Source organism: Ranitomeya variabilis, chromosome 1 (assembly GCF_051348905.1).
Source record: "Ranitomeya variabilis isolate aRanVar5 chromosome 1, aRanVar5.hap1, whole genome shotgun sequence".
Lineage (NCBI taxonomy): Eukaryota > Metazoa > Chordata > Amphibia > Anura > Dendrobatidae > Ranitomeya > Ranitomeya variabilis.
In genome coordinates this window covers 9394432-9410819 of record NC_135232.1, presented here as the reverse complement: position 1 = coordinate 9410819, position 16388 = coordinate 9394432, and positions in this window count along the sequence as shown.

Here is a 16388-nt window from a genome sequence, read left to right as displayed (position 1 = left end):
TGCACAACTCTTGAGCTGTTTAATATGACTTGGAGATCACAGTCAATTTTAACACTGCCTGATTGCGGTGAGCACTGGCTGCGCATTATGGAGGTGGGGGGATTCTATCGGCACAGTTGGAATGTTTGTCGGATTAAGGGAGAGGTTGAGGACACAGGTGGAGGTCCTAGAGGAGGTGGAGCAGCCAAAAGCAGTGGAGGAAGTGTTAGATAGAGGTTTGTACTGTTTGCCTTGAGGATTCAAAGACTTGTGGAGCAGCCCCTTGACCGCCTGCCCTCACAGCCACCAGAGTCACCCAGTGCCCAGTCTCTGATATATAACGACCCTGCCCATGTTTGCTCATCCATGTGTCAGTGGTGAAATGCACCCTGGCAGACATAGATTTTTTCAGGGAACGGGTGATATTGTCGGCGACATGCTGGTGTAGCGCAGGCACAGCTTTCTTAGAGAACCAAAGGTGACTAGGCAACTGTTACTGGGGAACTCTGACGGCCATCAACTTTTTTTCAAATTGTCTGTATCCACCAGGCGGAAAGGCAGCATTTTTGTGCCCAACAGATTGGAGATGGTGGAGTTCAAGCTCTTATCTTTGGCATGAGTAGGAGGAAACATTTTTTTATGTGACCACAACCCTGGGACTTGAGAGCTGGCTGCTGTGCTGAGAGGGTGGTGTACGGAGAAAAGTACCAAATTCTGGACTGTGAGTGAGGTGCAAGTGGAGATGCTATGGTGGATTGACAAAGATGTGTTATGCTTATGATAGTTGACACAAAAGCAGCAGTCATGTCCACTTCCATAACAGCTGATGGGCTCTCACTCACCCCAACTGTAGGGGGTAAACAAGTGTAGTTTCTGCAGCTGGAGACCTGTCTGAGAAAACTTTGATGGAGGAGGAAGAAGCAGCAGATGGGGTTGATGGGACGGTCGGTGGTTGGTGAGTCCCGGTAGTCCACATTTTAGCGCAGTTAGATTCCCACACTAAGGAATGGTGATTACGCATGTAGTTTTCAAATTATTGCAATTTTTGCCTCTACTGAGTTTTTTTTTTTTTGCAAATTTCACAGATAACATGTATTGAGTCATCCTTTGCGGTCTCAATAAAGGCCCAGGCTAGGCAACCCTTGCTGCCCCTGCAAATTGCACACTCGCGACCGATGCTGGCCACAGCCTGAGTGGGGGCTGAGGATACAGTGCTTGTCGTGGTTGCGTCACTTCATATCTGTGTGGGAAGACGCAATGTAACCTCCTCATCTTCCTCCTCCTCTGCTAAGCTACTCACCTGTGTTCCTCTGGGTTTACAACAAGTGGGATCTACAACCTCACCATCAACCTCTCTGTTCTCACACTCCTCACCCTGAGAATCACCCTACTACTCTTCCTGCCCTGACACCACAATAGTCCATGTGGATATCTGGTATCTAAGCCTCATCAGGATTAACTCCACCCTTGGCGGTTAACGTCTTATGTTGAGGGTCTGGATTATGCTCCAACCCTACTTCGTGCGGCCCCGAATCCAACATGAAATAATTTTGGGCATTGGTTCAGATGCTTTCCTCTACTGGATTCCGTGATTCTTTGCAGCAGACCTCTGATGCCCATGGAACAGAATGTGTGGACAGCTCTGCAGAATGGCCCTTCTGTGATTCCCCACAGTCAGTTGGGTGTTTGAAAATCTTTGTGGCAGGGGCACCACTGAGGCTTGTACTGTGTGTGATGTTAAGGTGGAGGAAAAGGAGGAGAGTCAACTTGATTCATTGCTTGCCATCCACTGTAGCACATGCTCTTTCTGAGCCTCATCTACAAGGTGTACCGCTGTGCGGCTTCCAAAGCCTTACGGCTTCCGTATTTGAGTAGCCCAACCAGTAACACTTGTTGTCAGTGGTCTTTGGATAGGACGAGACTTTGCTTATTCCCCCTTCCACCACAACCTCACTCTTTCCCACTAATGTTCTCTGTAGCCTTACCCTCTTGTACCCTGCTGTTTTACACCCTCAGGCACACAGCTGTCAGTCACCTGTCACTAAATGAACAATCACGATTTATTTTCTTAGATAGTGTGCCTGAAGAACACTGTTATACCTAACAATGTTTTAGTGGAAATCTGGCCTTCTGATTGGACACTGAAACAGTTTTATCTCAAGCTATTTGGTGTAGCTAATGGGGCTTCTGGAGATGGCCACACAGTTTTTGCACAATCTTGTTCAATGCTGGAAGATCGATTTCATATAGGACAGGATCGTATCTAGCTCACTGATAGTACTGCTGCTGCATGGGAACCTATCAGGTGAGGCTTCTCTGCACTGTGACACTGAGACAATGGTGCCAGGAAAACAAGATGTCTGCTTTTTATATGGCCAGGGACATGTGAATTCGGCAGCCAATCACAGAAGACCTTGTCATGACGTTGTGGTTAGTTTCTTGCGCCCTGATTGGCTGCTACAGGTGAGTGTGAACGAGCATCACATCCTTAAAACAAAGGTTTTTTTTTTGGTTTTTTTTATGGATAGGTCTGTAACTTTTCTCATAGGTACACTTCACCTGTGAGAGACAGAATCTAAAAATAAAAAACAGAAAATCAGACTATGATTTTTACATAATTAATTTGCATTTTATTGCATGAAATAAGTATTTGATACAAAAGAAAAACAGAACTTAATATTTGTAATTGCAAACAAAAGTTTCTGTACCAAAGATAAGATGTTTCCTGTAGTTCTTGGTGAAGGACCATCTGGATGATCCAGAGGAGGCATGGGAGACGGTCATGTGATCAGATGGGACCAAACTAGAACTTTTTGGTATCATCTCCACTCGCTTTGTTTGTAGGATGAAGACGGATGAGTACAACCCCAAGAATACCATCCCAACAGTGAAGCATGGTGGGGGTAACAGCATAGTTTGGGGGTGCTTTTCTTCAAAGGGGACAGGACAACTGCACCATATTAAAGGGAAGATGGATGAGGTCATGTATCGCAAGATTTTATCGAACAGTCTTCTTTAAGTAAGAGCACTGGAGACAGGTCATGGCTGGGTCTTCCAGCATGACAATAACCCGAAACATAAGGATGAATGACCTCGGGGAGATCAAAACATCCAACACTGCGGAGACACCATCACGTGTTTCTCAACGCAAGCAATGAATAGCCAGGTCTTTCACTGGGAAGGAACAACCACGGGAAGGGCAGCATCCAATAAAGGAAAACCACCTATGCCAAAACATGGTATCCATCCACAAACAGCGTCTGGAGACGCCGTGGAGAGCGATCTGCTGCCTGCAACATCCCTCAGCATGACCGGTTTGGCAGTGGGTCAGTAATGGTGTGGGGTGGCATTTCTTTGGAGGGCCGCACAGCCCTCCATGTGCTTGCTAGAGGTAGCCTGACTGCCATTCGGTAACGAGATGAGATCCTCAGACCCCTTGAGACCATATGCTGGTGCGATTGGCCCTGGGTTCCTCCTAATGCAGGACAATGCCAGACCTCATGTGGCTGGAGTGTGTCAGCAGTTCCTGCAGGATGAAGGCATTGAAGGTATGGACTGGCCGCCCGTTCCCCAGACCTGAATCCAATTGAACACATCTGGGACATCATGTCTCGCTCCATCCACCAATGTCACGTTGCACCACAGACTGTCCAGGAGTTGGCGGATGCTTTAGTCCAGGTCTGGGAGGAGATCCCTCAGGAGACCATCCACCGCCTCATCAGGAGCATGCCCAGGCATTGTAGGGAGATCATACAGGCACGTGGAGGCCACACACACTACTGAGCATCATTTCCTTGTCCTGAGGCATTTCCACTGAAGGTGGATCAGCCTGTAACTTCATTTTCCACTTTGATTTTGAGCATCATTCCAACTCCAGACCTCCGTGGGATATTAGTTGTGATTCACGTTGATCATTTTTAGGTTTCATTGTTCTCAACACATTCCACTATGTAATGAATAAAGATTTACAACTGGAATATTTCATTCGGTGATATCTAGGATGTGGGATATCAGTGTTCTCTTTATTTTTTTGAGCAGTGTATATATAATGTGTGTATATAAAGTTGAAGTTTCCATACACTATATAAAAAGACACCTCTGCATGGTTTTTCTCAATATCTGACATGTGATCAGAATAAACCTTTCACAGATTATGGTAATCCTAACTGACTTAAAACTAATATATATATAAAGCTGCGTGTGTGCATGTATCAGTCACGCCCACTCCACATAGCCCCGCCCACTCCACAACCAATCACTAAGCATCTTTCATTTCACCAGAGCTGCTTACAAGATTAACGCTGAGCTGTGATTGGTTGCTATGAGCAGCAGTTTTCCTTGTAGACAGTGGTGATAACTGAGGCCTATTATTCTTCTCATTTCTCTGGTGTTATCGTCCTTCTGTAAAGCTGGAAATGACACCATTTATTACCGTGACGACACAGACCCCCTCTGCCACAGACTGCATCTCATTAACTTAAAAATTAAAACAAAGATTAAAAAAAGAAACACCAGGCGGATTTCTCCAACCCAGGTGTCATTTTACCCGGTGTAACAGCACCAGCCTGACTGCTGGCTCAGATGGGATGATGTGGGATATTAGGGGTAGTAGTCCGGTGGCTCTGGCTGATGTGATGATGTGGGATATTAGTGGTAGTAGTCCGGTGGCTCTGATGAGATGATGTGGGATATTGGGGGTTGTAGTCCGGTGGCTCTGATGGGATGATATGGGATATTAGGGGTAGTAGTCCGGTGGCTCTGATGGGATGATGTGGGATATTAGGGGTAGTAGTCCGGTGGCTCTGATGGGATGATGTGGGATATTAGTGGTAGTAGTCCGGTGGCTCTGGCTGATGGGATGATGTGGGATATTAGGGGTAGTAGTCCGGTGGCTCTGATGGGATGATGTGGGATATTAGGGGTAGTAGTCAGGTGGCTCTGGCTGATGAGATGATGTGGGATATTAGGGGTAGTAGTCCGGTGGCTCTGATGGGATGATGTGGGATATTAGGGGTAGTAGTCCGGTGGCTCTGGCTGATGGGATGATATGGGATATTAGGGGTAGTAGTCAGGTGGCTCTGGCTGATGGGATGATGTGGGATATTAGGGGTAGTAGTCCGGTGGCTCTGATGGGATGATGTGGGATATTAGGGGTAGTAGTCCGGTGGCTCTGGCTGATGGGATGATATGGGATATTAGGGGTAGTAGTCCGGTGGCTCTGGCTGATGGGATGATATGGGATATTAGGGGTAGTAGTCAGGTGGCTCTGGCTGATGAGATGATGTGGGATAATAAGGGTAGTAGTCCGGTGGCTCTGGCTGATGAGATGATGTGGGATATTAGGGGTAGTAGTCAGGTGGCTCTGGCTGATGGGATGATGTGGGATATTAGGGGTAGTAGTCCGGTGGCTCTGGCTGATGGGATGATATGGGATATTAGGGGTAGTAGTCCGGTGGCTCTGATGGGATGATGTGGGATATTAGGGGTAGTAGTCCGGTGGCTCTGGCGGAATAATGTGGGATATTAGGGGTAGTAGTCAGGTGGCTCTGATGGGATGATATGGGATATTAGGGGTAGTAGTCCGGTGGCTCTGATGGGATGATGTGGGATATTAGGGGTAGTAGTCCGGTGGCTCTGATGGGATGATGTGGGATATTAGGGGTAGTAGTCCGGTGGCTCTGATGGGATGATATGGGATATTAGGGGTAGTAGTCCGGTGGCTCTGGCTGATGTGATGATGTGGGATATTAGGGGTAGTAGTCCGGTGGCTCTGGCTGATGAGATGATGTGGGATATTAGGGGTAGTAGTCCGGTGGCTCTGGCTGATGAGATGATGTGGGATAATAAGGGTAGTAGTCCGGTGGCTCTGGCTGATGAGATGATGTGGGATATTAGGGGTAGTAGTCAGGTGGCTCTGGCTGATGGGATGATATGGGATATTAGTGGTAGTAGTCCGGTGGCTCTGGCTGATGAGATGATGTGGGATAATAAGGGTAGTAGTCCGGTGGCTCTGGCTGATGAGATGATGTGGGATATTAGGGGTAGTAGTCAGGTGGCTCTGGCTGATGGGATGATATGGGATATTAGGGGTAGTAGTCCGGTGGCTCTGGCTGATGAGATGATGTGGGATATTAGGGGTAGTAGTCAGGTGGCTCTGGCTGATGGGATGATATGGGATATTAGTGGTAGTAGTCCGGTGGCTCTGGCTGATGAGATGATGTGGGATAATAAGGGTAGTAGTCCGGTGGCTCTGGCTGATGAGATGATGTGGGATATTAGGGGTAGTAGTCAGGTGGCTCTGGCTGATGGGATGATATGGGATATTAGGGGTAGTAGTCAGGTGGCTCTGGCTGATGGGATGATATGGGATATTAGGGGTAGTAGTCTGGTGGCTCTGGCTGACGGGATGATGTGGGATATTAAGGGTAGTAGTCCGGTGGCTCTGGCTGATGAGATGATATGGGATATTAGGGGTAGTAGTCTGGTGGCTCTGGCTGACGGGATGATGTGGGATATTAGGGGTAGTAGTCCGGTGGCTCTGGCTGACGGGATGATATGGGATATTAGGGGTAGTAGTCAGGTGGCTCTGGCTGATGGGATGATATGGGATATTAGGGGTAGTAGTCAGGTGGCTCTGGCTGATGGGATGATATGGGATATTAGGGGTAGTAGTCAGGTGGCTCTGGCTGATGGGATAATATGGGATATTAGGGGTAGTAGTCTGGTGGCTCTGGCTGACGGGATGATGTGGGATATTAAGGGTAGTAGTCCGGTGGCTCTGGCTGATGAGATGATATGGGATATTAGGGGTAGTAGTCTGGTGGCTCTGGCTGACGGGATGATGTGGGATATTAGGGGTAGTAGTCCGGTGGCTCTGGCTGACGGGATGATATGGGATATTAGGGGTAGTAGTCCGGTGGCTCTGGCTGATGGGATGATATGGGATATTAGGGGTAGTAGTCTGGTGGCTCTGGCTGACGGGATGATGTGGGATATTAGGGGTAGTAGTCCGGTGGCTCTGGCTGACGGGATGATATGGGATATTAGGGGTAGTAGTCCGGTGGCTCTGGCTGATGAGATGATGTGGGATAATAAGGGTAGTAGTCCGGTGGCTCTGGCTGATGAGATGATGTGGGATATTAGGGGTAGTAGTCAGGTGGCTCTGGCTGATGGGATGATATGGGATATTAGTGGTAGTAGTCCGGTGGCTCTGGCTGATGAGATGATGTGGGATAATAAGGGTAGTAGTCCGGTGGCTCTGGCTGATGAGATGATGTGGGATATTAGGGGTAGTAGTCAGGTGGCCCTGGCTGACGGGATGATGTGGGATATTAGGGGTAGTAGTCCGGTGGCTCTGGCTGATGTGATGATATGGGATATTAGTGGTAGTAGTCCGGTGGCTCTGGCTGATGTGATGATATGGGATATTAGTGGTAGTAGTCCGGTGGCTCTGGCTGATGTGATGATGTGGGATATTAGGGGTAGTAGTCCGGTGGCTCTGAAGGGATGATGTGGGATATTAGGGGTAGTAGTCCGGTGGCTCTGGCTGATGTGATGATATGGGATATTAGTGGTAGTAGTCCGGTGGCTCTGGCTGATGTGATGATATGGGATATTAGTGGTAGTAGTCCGGTGGCTCTGAAGGGATGATGTGGGATATTAGGGGTAGTAGTCCGGTGGCTCTGGCTGATGTGATGATATGGGATATTAGTGGTAGTAGTCCGGTGGCTCTGGCTGATGTGATGATATGGGATATTAGTGGTAGTAGTCCGGTGGCTCTGGCTGATGTGATGATATGGGATATTAGTGGTAGTAGTCCGGTGGCTCTGGCTGATGTGATGATGTGGGATATTAGGGGTAGTAGTCCGGTGGCTCTGAAGGGATGATGTGGGATATTAGGGGTAGTAGTCCGGTGGCTCTGGCTGATGTGATGATGTGGGATATTAGGGGTAGTAGTCCGGTGGCTCTGGCTGATGTGATGATGTGGGATATTAGGGGTTGTAGTCCGGTGGCTCTGAAGGGATGATGTGGGATATTAGGGGTAGTAGTCCGGTGGCTCTGAAGGGATGATGTGGGATATTAATGGTAGTGGTCCGGTGGCTCTGGCTGATGGGTGATGTGGGATGATCGTGAGTGTGGATATGCGGCGTGGGCAGGGCTATACACTCAGATATAATATATAATATAATAAATAAATATATATATAATATATATATATATATATATATATATATATAATTGTGATGGTGTGATGTTATGTGGGTATCATTTTGTGTATATTTATATTTTATTGATTATCATGGTGTTCTCTTGTAGTATGAGTTGTTATTTGCCAATTGATGAATGGCTGTTATTTGCCATCTGATATCAGCCCCCACATTCCTGTACTGTTATCTCTCCACAGGGTCAGTGAATAAACCTGTTTGCTAATATGCTAATGACATATTGAACTAGCTTGTTGAAACAATGACCCCTGTAGTGCCTTAATCCACCAGGCACCTTTGCCAGGTGTGGGAGGCCTGAAAACCACCCCAACCTGTCTCACTACCCCTGGACATAAGGAGAGGACAGGAGCTGGGGGGAAATCAGATCCTGTGTGGAACCATGATGTGAAGATTGCACGTCAGAGAGAGAAAGAAGGGAATATGGACTGTTATCCTCTGTGCTGGATTGTTGGACTTTTATCCTGTTACTGAACTGCATTTGTGTTCTGGAATATTTTATCCTTTGTGTGGTGGACCGTATATGGACCTTTTGTACTTTTGCCTAAATAAAGGTCTTGGGATTGTTCACTATTCTCTTGCTCTGTTGATTGTGTGATACCGGAGAAGGAACCTGTGACAATAATATATATATATATATATATATATATATATATATATATATATATATATTTATTTTTATTTTTTTCATTATAATTTGTTCTAACTAGCCACAGTTAGTTACTATGCCCGGACAACGCCGAGCTCTTCAGCTAGTTACTAATATTTGCCAAATGCCAGAATAATAATATAGAGAGAATGTTTAAAGGCATTTTTATTACTTACTGCAAAGTCAAAAGTTTCCATCCATTTCATTAGTATTTGGTACCATTGCCCTTACACTGATTGACTTGGGTCACACATTTGGGATCTCCTTCCACTAGCTTCTCACAACACTTGGTCGGAATTTGGGACCATTCCTCCTGACAAAAGTGGTGTAACTGATCCAGGTTTGTAGGTCGCCTTGCTCGCACCGGCCTTTTCAGCTTTGCCCATAAATATTCAATAGGATTGAGATCAGGGCTTTGTGATGGCGGCTCCAAAACATTGTCTTGCTGTTGCAGTATGCTTCGGGTGATTGTCCATTTGGACCCATTTCCACAGAAGCTTTAACTTCCTGCCTGATGTCTTGAGATGTTGCTTCAGCATTACCACATAATCTTCTTTTCTCATGATGCCATCTATTTTGTCAAGTGCTCCAGTCACTACTGCAGCAAAACAACTCCACAACATGACGGTGCCACCCCCGTGTTACACAGTTGGAATGGTGTTCTCAGGCTTCTTCTCCCTTTTTCTTACAATGATGGTGATTACGCCCAAAAAGTTCACGTTTTTAGTTTCATCAGATCACAAGACAAGTTTCCAAAGATTAAGGTCTTTCTTCCTATGTGCATTTCCAAATATGTTTCTGGCTTTTTATGTTTCTTTTGGAGTAATGGCTTCTTCCTGGCAGAGCGGCCTTTCAGCCCATGTTGATACAGTACTCGTTTTACTGTGGATATTGACACAATCTTACCAGCTTCTGCCAGCTTCTTCACAAGGTCTTTCGCTTTTGTCCTTGGGTTTGATATGCACATGTCAGACCAAAGCACGTTCATCTCTGGGACACAGAACCTGTCTCCTTCCTGAGCGGTATGATGGCTGGACATTCCCATCCTGCTTCTATTTGCACATGAATGTTTGTACAGATGAATGAGGCACCTTCAGGTATTTTGAAATTGTACCCAAGGACGAGCCAGACTTGTGCAAGTCCATAATCCTCTTCCAGATATCTTGGCTGATTTCTTTAGACTTTCCCACGATGTCACAAAAAATGTGACATCTCAACAGTCGTCAGTCAGGTGCGCTTCCTATGCTTACGTCTCCCAGTGGTTATACTGTGTGTATGTGTGTGTATATGTGTGTGTGTGTATATATATATATATATATATATATATATATATATATATATATGTACACACACACGCCGGCATAGCCAAAAGTGTTGGCACTCTTGAAATTGTCCCAGAAAATGAGGTATTTCTCCCAGAACATTACAATTCCACACATTTTGTCAGAAACGGGTTCATTTTGTTTGCATACATTGGAAGAACAACCCAAATAAAAACAGAGAAAGAAGAATTGTTGGCTCCTTTCAAAAATTGTGGGTAAACGACTTTTTCAAGGATGTGATTCTCGTTCACACTCACCTGTGGCAGCCAATCAGGTACAAGAAACCAACCACAACGTCATGACACAAGGTCTTCTGTGATTGGCTGCCAAATTCACATTTCCCTGGCCATATAAAAAGTGGACAACTTGTTTTGCTGGCACCATTCCTGGCTCTGCGGTCCCATACTCAGCCTGAGATTTCCTTCTCGATGCTGGCTCCTCTAGCCTGAGATACTCATCCTGGCTCTGCGATCCCATATTCAGCCTGAACTTTCCCTCTCGATGCTGGCTCCTCTAACCTCAGAGATACTCATCCTGGCTCTGCGATCCCATGTTCAACCTAAACTTTCCCTCTCGATGCTGGCTCCTCTAACCTCTGAGATACTCATCCTGGCTCTGCGATCCCATATTCAGCCTGAACTTTCCCTTTCAATGCTGGCTCCTCTAACCTCTGAGATACTCATCCTGGCTCTGCGATCCCATGTTCAACCTAAACTTTCCCTCTCAATGCTGGCTCCTCTAGCCTCAGATGCTCTTCCTGACTCTGTGGTCCCATATGCAGCCTGAGCTTTCCCTCTCAATGCCGGCTTCTCTATCCTCTGAGATGCTCTTCCTGACTCTGTGGTCCCATACTCAGCCAGGGATTTACCTCTCAATGCTGGCTCCTCTAATCTCAGATGCTCTTCCTAGCTCTGCGGTCCCCATTTTCCTGTGCCCTCTTTCCCATACTGGTTTCGTCCCCCCTTCACTGGGAGATGAAAAAGGTTCTTCAGTCCTGATTCCAGCCATAGGCCCTGGATTCTCTAAGGGACACCATCGTACCAAATGGCGGTCGACCGCATTCTGTTTTTCCCAAGGGTTCTGTGCCTTTCCGAACTGTGTGGCCCTCTGGACTATTCTGCCTTTTCCTGAATCACTCACCATCACTTTAACATTACAACTATGGTACATTACTGTACACAGCTCCCACTGACTGACTCAGAATCAGGAAGTGTCTCACTGACAAACTCATCACTCTTACTCCTCCCAACTTGTAAATCCCCTTATTTCCTTAATTATTCCTATACTGGTGTAATAGAGTGCAGGGTTGAGTATGTCACCACGGAACAGACAGACCAACTGTTGAAGGGAGTAAACGGGGTTAATAGTCAAGTAAAACAGTAAACAGTTAAGCGGAATCAAAAGGGTTAACGAGTGTTCTTGTAACTTATCAGCCCAGGGAGATCCTGACTGGAGGGTCCTTTTACCAATGTGGATACAGTCACCAGCAGGGCTTGAGATTCTGGTCTTTTCTGTGTCTCCTGGAAAGTCCGGGGTTAAGTCTCTGCAGCCTGCTCTTCTCAAAGTGAAACTGAAACCAGGAAATAGCACAGTCTCTCCATCACTTCTGCAGGAGTCTCCGTAAGCCTGGCAGCTTCTCTGTAATAACGACACACACTGGGCAGTTACTTATCACTCTTTGCTTGTCACTGCAGTCACCAGGGCTGCACTGAGTCACTGTCTCTGCACTGTCAGGGGAAGAGTCTTCTCAGATTATGGAGGCTTCCAAGTCCCCACTCTCACGCCAGCCTTAGTGCCCTCACGGGGAGCACTCTGTCATGGGGAGCGCGGCGCTGCAGCCTGCTTTCTCTCTGGCACGCTGTCCCCTCCTGGCGCGCTCTCTCTCCTGCACTTTTCTGACCACTCCCTCTATTTTCCCAGCAGTCACCTGGTCCCCTCTGTCCAGGGCAGAAAGTCTTCCCCCCCCAACAACCCAGCTGTCTGACTAAGTGGTTCCAGGCAAGGAGCAGGGAAAGCAACCTCCTTACATTCCCCCTCTCTTAAAGCTCGCCATTCCACGGGCGAGGACTCTTCGTGCTTCTCTTTGTTCTTTGGAGGGGAGTCAGATACCTGCGATTCTCGCATCTCCTTCTGCCTTTCTTCTTGTACATACTCCCAGACTAAATGGTTTAGGAGTTGCTCATCAGTCAGGTTGAGATATGCTTTCTCTGCTTCATCAACAACTGCTGTCTTCTTTTTCTTCTTCTTCTTAGCTTTGCCGCTAGCAGATGTCGGCGTCTTGATTCATCCTCCTCCTTGTCGTTATCGGAAACTTTAGGGACTTCTTGTTCGGGCTCCTCAGTTTGGGGGCTTAGTACACGCAATTCTTCTCCATAGCTCCCCCTCTCTTTGACAGGAGCATTCTCGTCAAAGCTTGAGTCAGATGAATTAAGACCATGCAGGCCGGACTCTTTGTCATCTGCGCCGGGCTCTGCGGGCATCATTTCCCAGGGCTTCTCAGCCACACGCCCTGTCTCACACAGCTGCTCCATTTCCCCTGTCCGATCAGGAACTGCTGAGCTGACAGCCAGCACATTCTTCACCTCAGGGGACGACATCAGTAGTTCCTCCTTCTCATCGGCTCGGACATTGAAAACGAGTGTCGCAGGAACACTTGGCACTTTCTCTCCTTCTTCAGGAATTCGTGCTGGACAGTGTAGTAAAGCACTTTGGTGGTCTTCTCGAGTGAACGTTACTTTCTTCCCGCTGGACTGAGTCTCGCCAACAAAACCTTCACACCCAGGCTGTAGATTCACCAGGTTCGCCTTTACGTGTTGGGATAGCGCAGTCATTTCACCAGAGATGCCTGACACCTTCTCCACCTCTCCTTGGCGTCCGACATTGTGGTACTGTCTTGCCCTAGGTGGAACTCTTCTCTTCCTGGCGTACCATTCCCTCCAGGGGCGACGTTCCCTCCAGTTAGCAGGACCCTCAGAGGGGTGAGCGGATCTCTGCCACTGCTCTTCTCAGGTAGGGCAATTCCTGGACATGTGTCCCACCTTTCTGCACGTCCAGCACTCACGTCTGCGTCTGTCTGGAGGGCGCTTCAGTCTGGATCGTCGACCTCGGTGGGGGACACCTCTCATCTGCGGTTGCTCTTCACCCCAGGATACAGAGTTACACTCTGGGGCCACCACCGAAGCCTTCTTCATGCTGCGCACCTCTCCTCTATCTCTTTCTGGCGGCTCCCGCACGTTACCTCCGGGTATGCCGCTGGTCCCCAAAACGGCAGTAAGGGCTTTCCCCAGACTCTCAATCTCCTCCCAGATTCTTCTTATCTTCAGTTGGGAATCTCGGGACCACATCGCCTCCTCTTCATTTTGACTGGGTGCTCCGCAGTTGTAGCATCTAGGCATTCTTCTTTGCCGAGCGGCACTAGTCTCACTTTGGAGGGCGGTCTCTCTTTCTCGCACCGGAGGGCTGTACTCTGCAGCAGGGATCTTCTTATATTCAGCCACCTCCTCACGGACTCGCTTAACCTCCTTCTTCAAGTCTTCTACCCATTGAGGGGCTGTTACCTCCCTGCTCCATACCTTTCCCACTGGCACTACCACCCCTTGCTCTTGCTCACGTGTGCGTGCCTCACTCCTGACCTCAGAGAAAGTGATATCTAGCTTTACACGCATGCGCTCTCGCAGGGCCTGTTTCATCAACACATCTCGCAAGCCTGTCACCAGTTGGTCTCGCAGCACAACGTCAACTGACCCCACACCTACGCCGTCCTTCCGTATAATGGCAGTATGAAGCTCCTGCAGTGCGTTCATATATTGCGTCACGGTCTTCCCCTCTCTTTGTACCCGGCGGAACAGTCGCATGCGCAGCTCCCCTACGTCAGTGGGGTCCCCATGAGTCTCCTCAAGTATACGTAATACTTTGTCCAGGGTATCTCTCGCCTGGGGGGGTCTGAGCATAACAGAGTCCCGTGCATCCCCCTCTAGGGCCATCACCGCTATTTCCGCCTGCAGAGCCGGTGTCATAGGATGCATCCGCATCATCCCTCGGATGCGCTCCGTCCAACTCCACAACATGACATTGCTCCCTGAAAATTTTGGTAGGTTAACTAACATGGCTCCCAGGGAGATGCTAGACCTGGGGCCTCCCTCAACTGCTTGGTCTGCCCCTTCCGCGCTACCGTGTGACATCCTGCCGACTACGCCAAGTGTAATAGAGTGCAGGGTTGAGTATGTCGCCACGGAACAGACAGACCAACTGTTGAAGGGGATTTATTAACAGGGGTAGAATTCTCCTCGCAGGGAGTAAACGGGATTAATAGAGTCAAGTAAAACAGTAAACAGTTAAGCGGAATCAAAAGGGTTAACGAGTGTTCTTGTAACTTATCAGCCCAGGGAGGTCCTGACTGGAGGGTCTTTTTACCAACGTGGATACAGTCACCAGCAGGGCTTGAGATTCTGGTCTTTTCTGTGTCTCCTGGAAAGTCCGGGGTTAAGTCTCTGCAGCCTGTTCTTCTCAAAGTGAAACTGGAACCAGGAAATAACAGTCTCTCCGTCACTGCTGCAGGAGTCTCCGTAAGCCTGGCAGCTTCTCTGTAATAACGATTGTCACACACACACTGGGCAGTTACTTATCACACTCAGGGATCTTTGCTTGTCACTGCGGTCACCAGGGCTGCACTGAGTCACTGTCTCTGCACTGTCAGGGGAAGAGTCTTCTCAGATTATGGAGGCTTCCAAGTCCCCACTCTCACTCCAGCCTTAGTGCCCTCACGGGGAGCACTCTGTCATGGGGAGTGCGGCGCTGCAGCCTGCTTTCTCTCTGGCACGCTGTCCCCTCCTGGCGCGCTCTCTCTCCCGCACTTTTCTGACCACTCCCCTCTCTTCCCAGCAGTCACCTGGTCCCCTCTGTCCAGGGCAGAAAGTCTTCCCCCCAACAACCCAGCTGTCTGACTAAGTGGTTCCAGGCAAGGAGCAGGGAAAGCAACCTCCTTACACTGGCACCATAATTTTCCAGACTCTTCTTGTGCCCCACTATACTTAACCCAATCCTATCCTAATTTCTAGCTACCCTCTTATCCTTTATATCTTTCCCTAATCTTGTAACAATATCAAAACACATGAAATTAGGTGTAAACCCCTCATACAATATCCCAAGCACATTATTATTAGTGTAATAAGCATCATTTCCATTACCACACCTTACACCATGGACACTAGGGGAGATGCTTCTGTCACACTCTTACACATGAACGTTGGATACCGGAGCTCAGACTTTGCACATCTCAGCAGTCGTCGGTCGGGAGCGCTTCCTATTCTTACATCTCCCAAAGGTTGATAAATAATTTGATTTAAAAACTTCTCACATTTAATTTTTCATTGTTTTTATTTTTCATATATCTGAGTTACAACATTGGAAATTTAGCCTCACATAAGAAAAGCTTCTCTGCCCGTGTCCCTGTGACAACACTTCCTGCCGATGATCTGAAGAGTCGAGGTCTTTTTGTGCCTTTTTTGTGAGATGCAGTCCTTTTCCTTTTTTCATCCCTATTTATTATAAATAACTGTTTATCATTAAGGATTATCACAAGTACAGTCAGGAAAAGAGTAAAAAGTGACATTCTTTAACATTAACAGCCTAAAGAAAAGTAGCATGGCCGACACCAAGGCTGGTCGCAAACCAGGGCAACTAAGCGTTTAGTGATGGCTTCATAGGATTCCCAAGGGAGACCCCACTAGTTTGGTAAGGTGGTCAGTGTGAGGGTGCATGCCTCAGATGTCAGAACCTGCACTGATGCCATACTGTCTGCAGTGTTAAGAAGTGTAAATGACCTTTTCATTCACCCTTTGGCCAAATGTGTGACCATCTGAGAGGGATCTGTTTTCTCACATGAGAATCGCAGCACAGGTGCAGTAAAGATGGAGACGTTAATTTCTCCATCTTCTCCATTGTCATACACGTCCATACTGTAGACTTGTACGGGGCCTCATAGTGATTATCGGATGCACCCGCAGCGCGCTGTCATAGTTCCCTCATGCTGGATCGCAGATCATCACTGCCCCATAGTATAATATCGGTCTGAGGGAGATCCGATAGTCATCAGCACTCGGCCATGTTACATGCTCACGTGAGCGAGGCCTCAGCCTGGGAATTGCTGTCTAAATTAACCCACAAAGAAGCTCAATTTAGGGCTCATTCAGATATCAGTGTTTCGGGGATAAAACT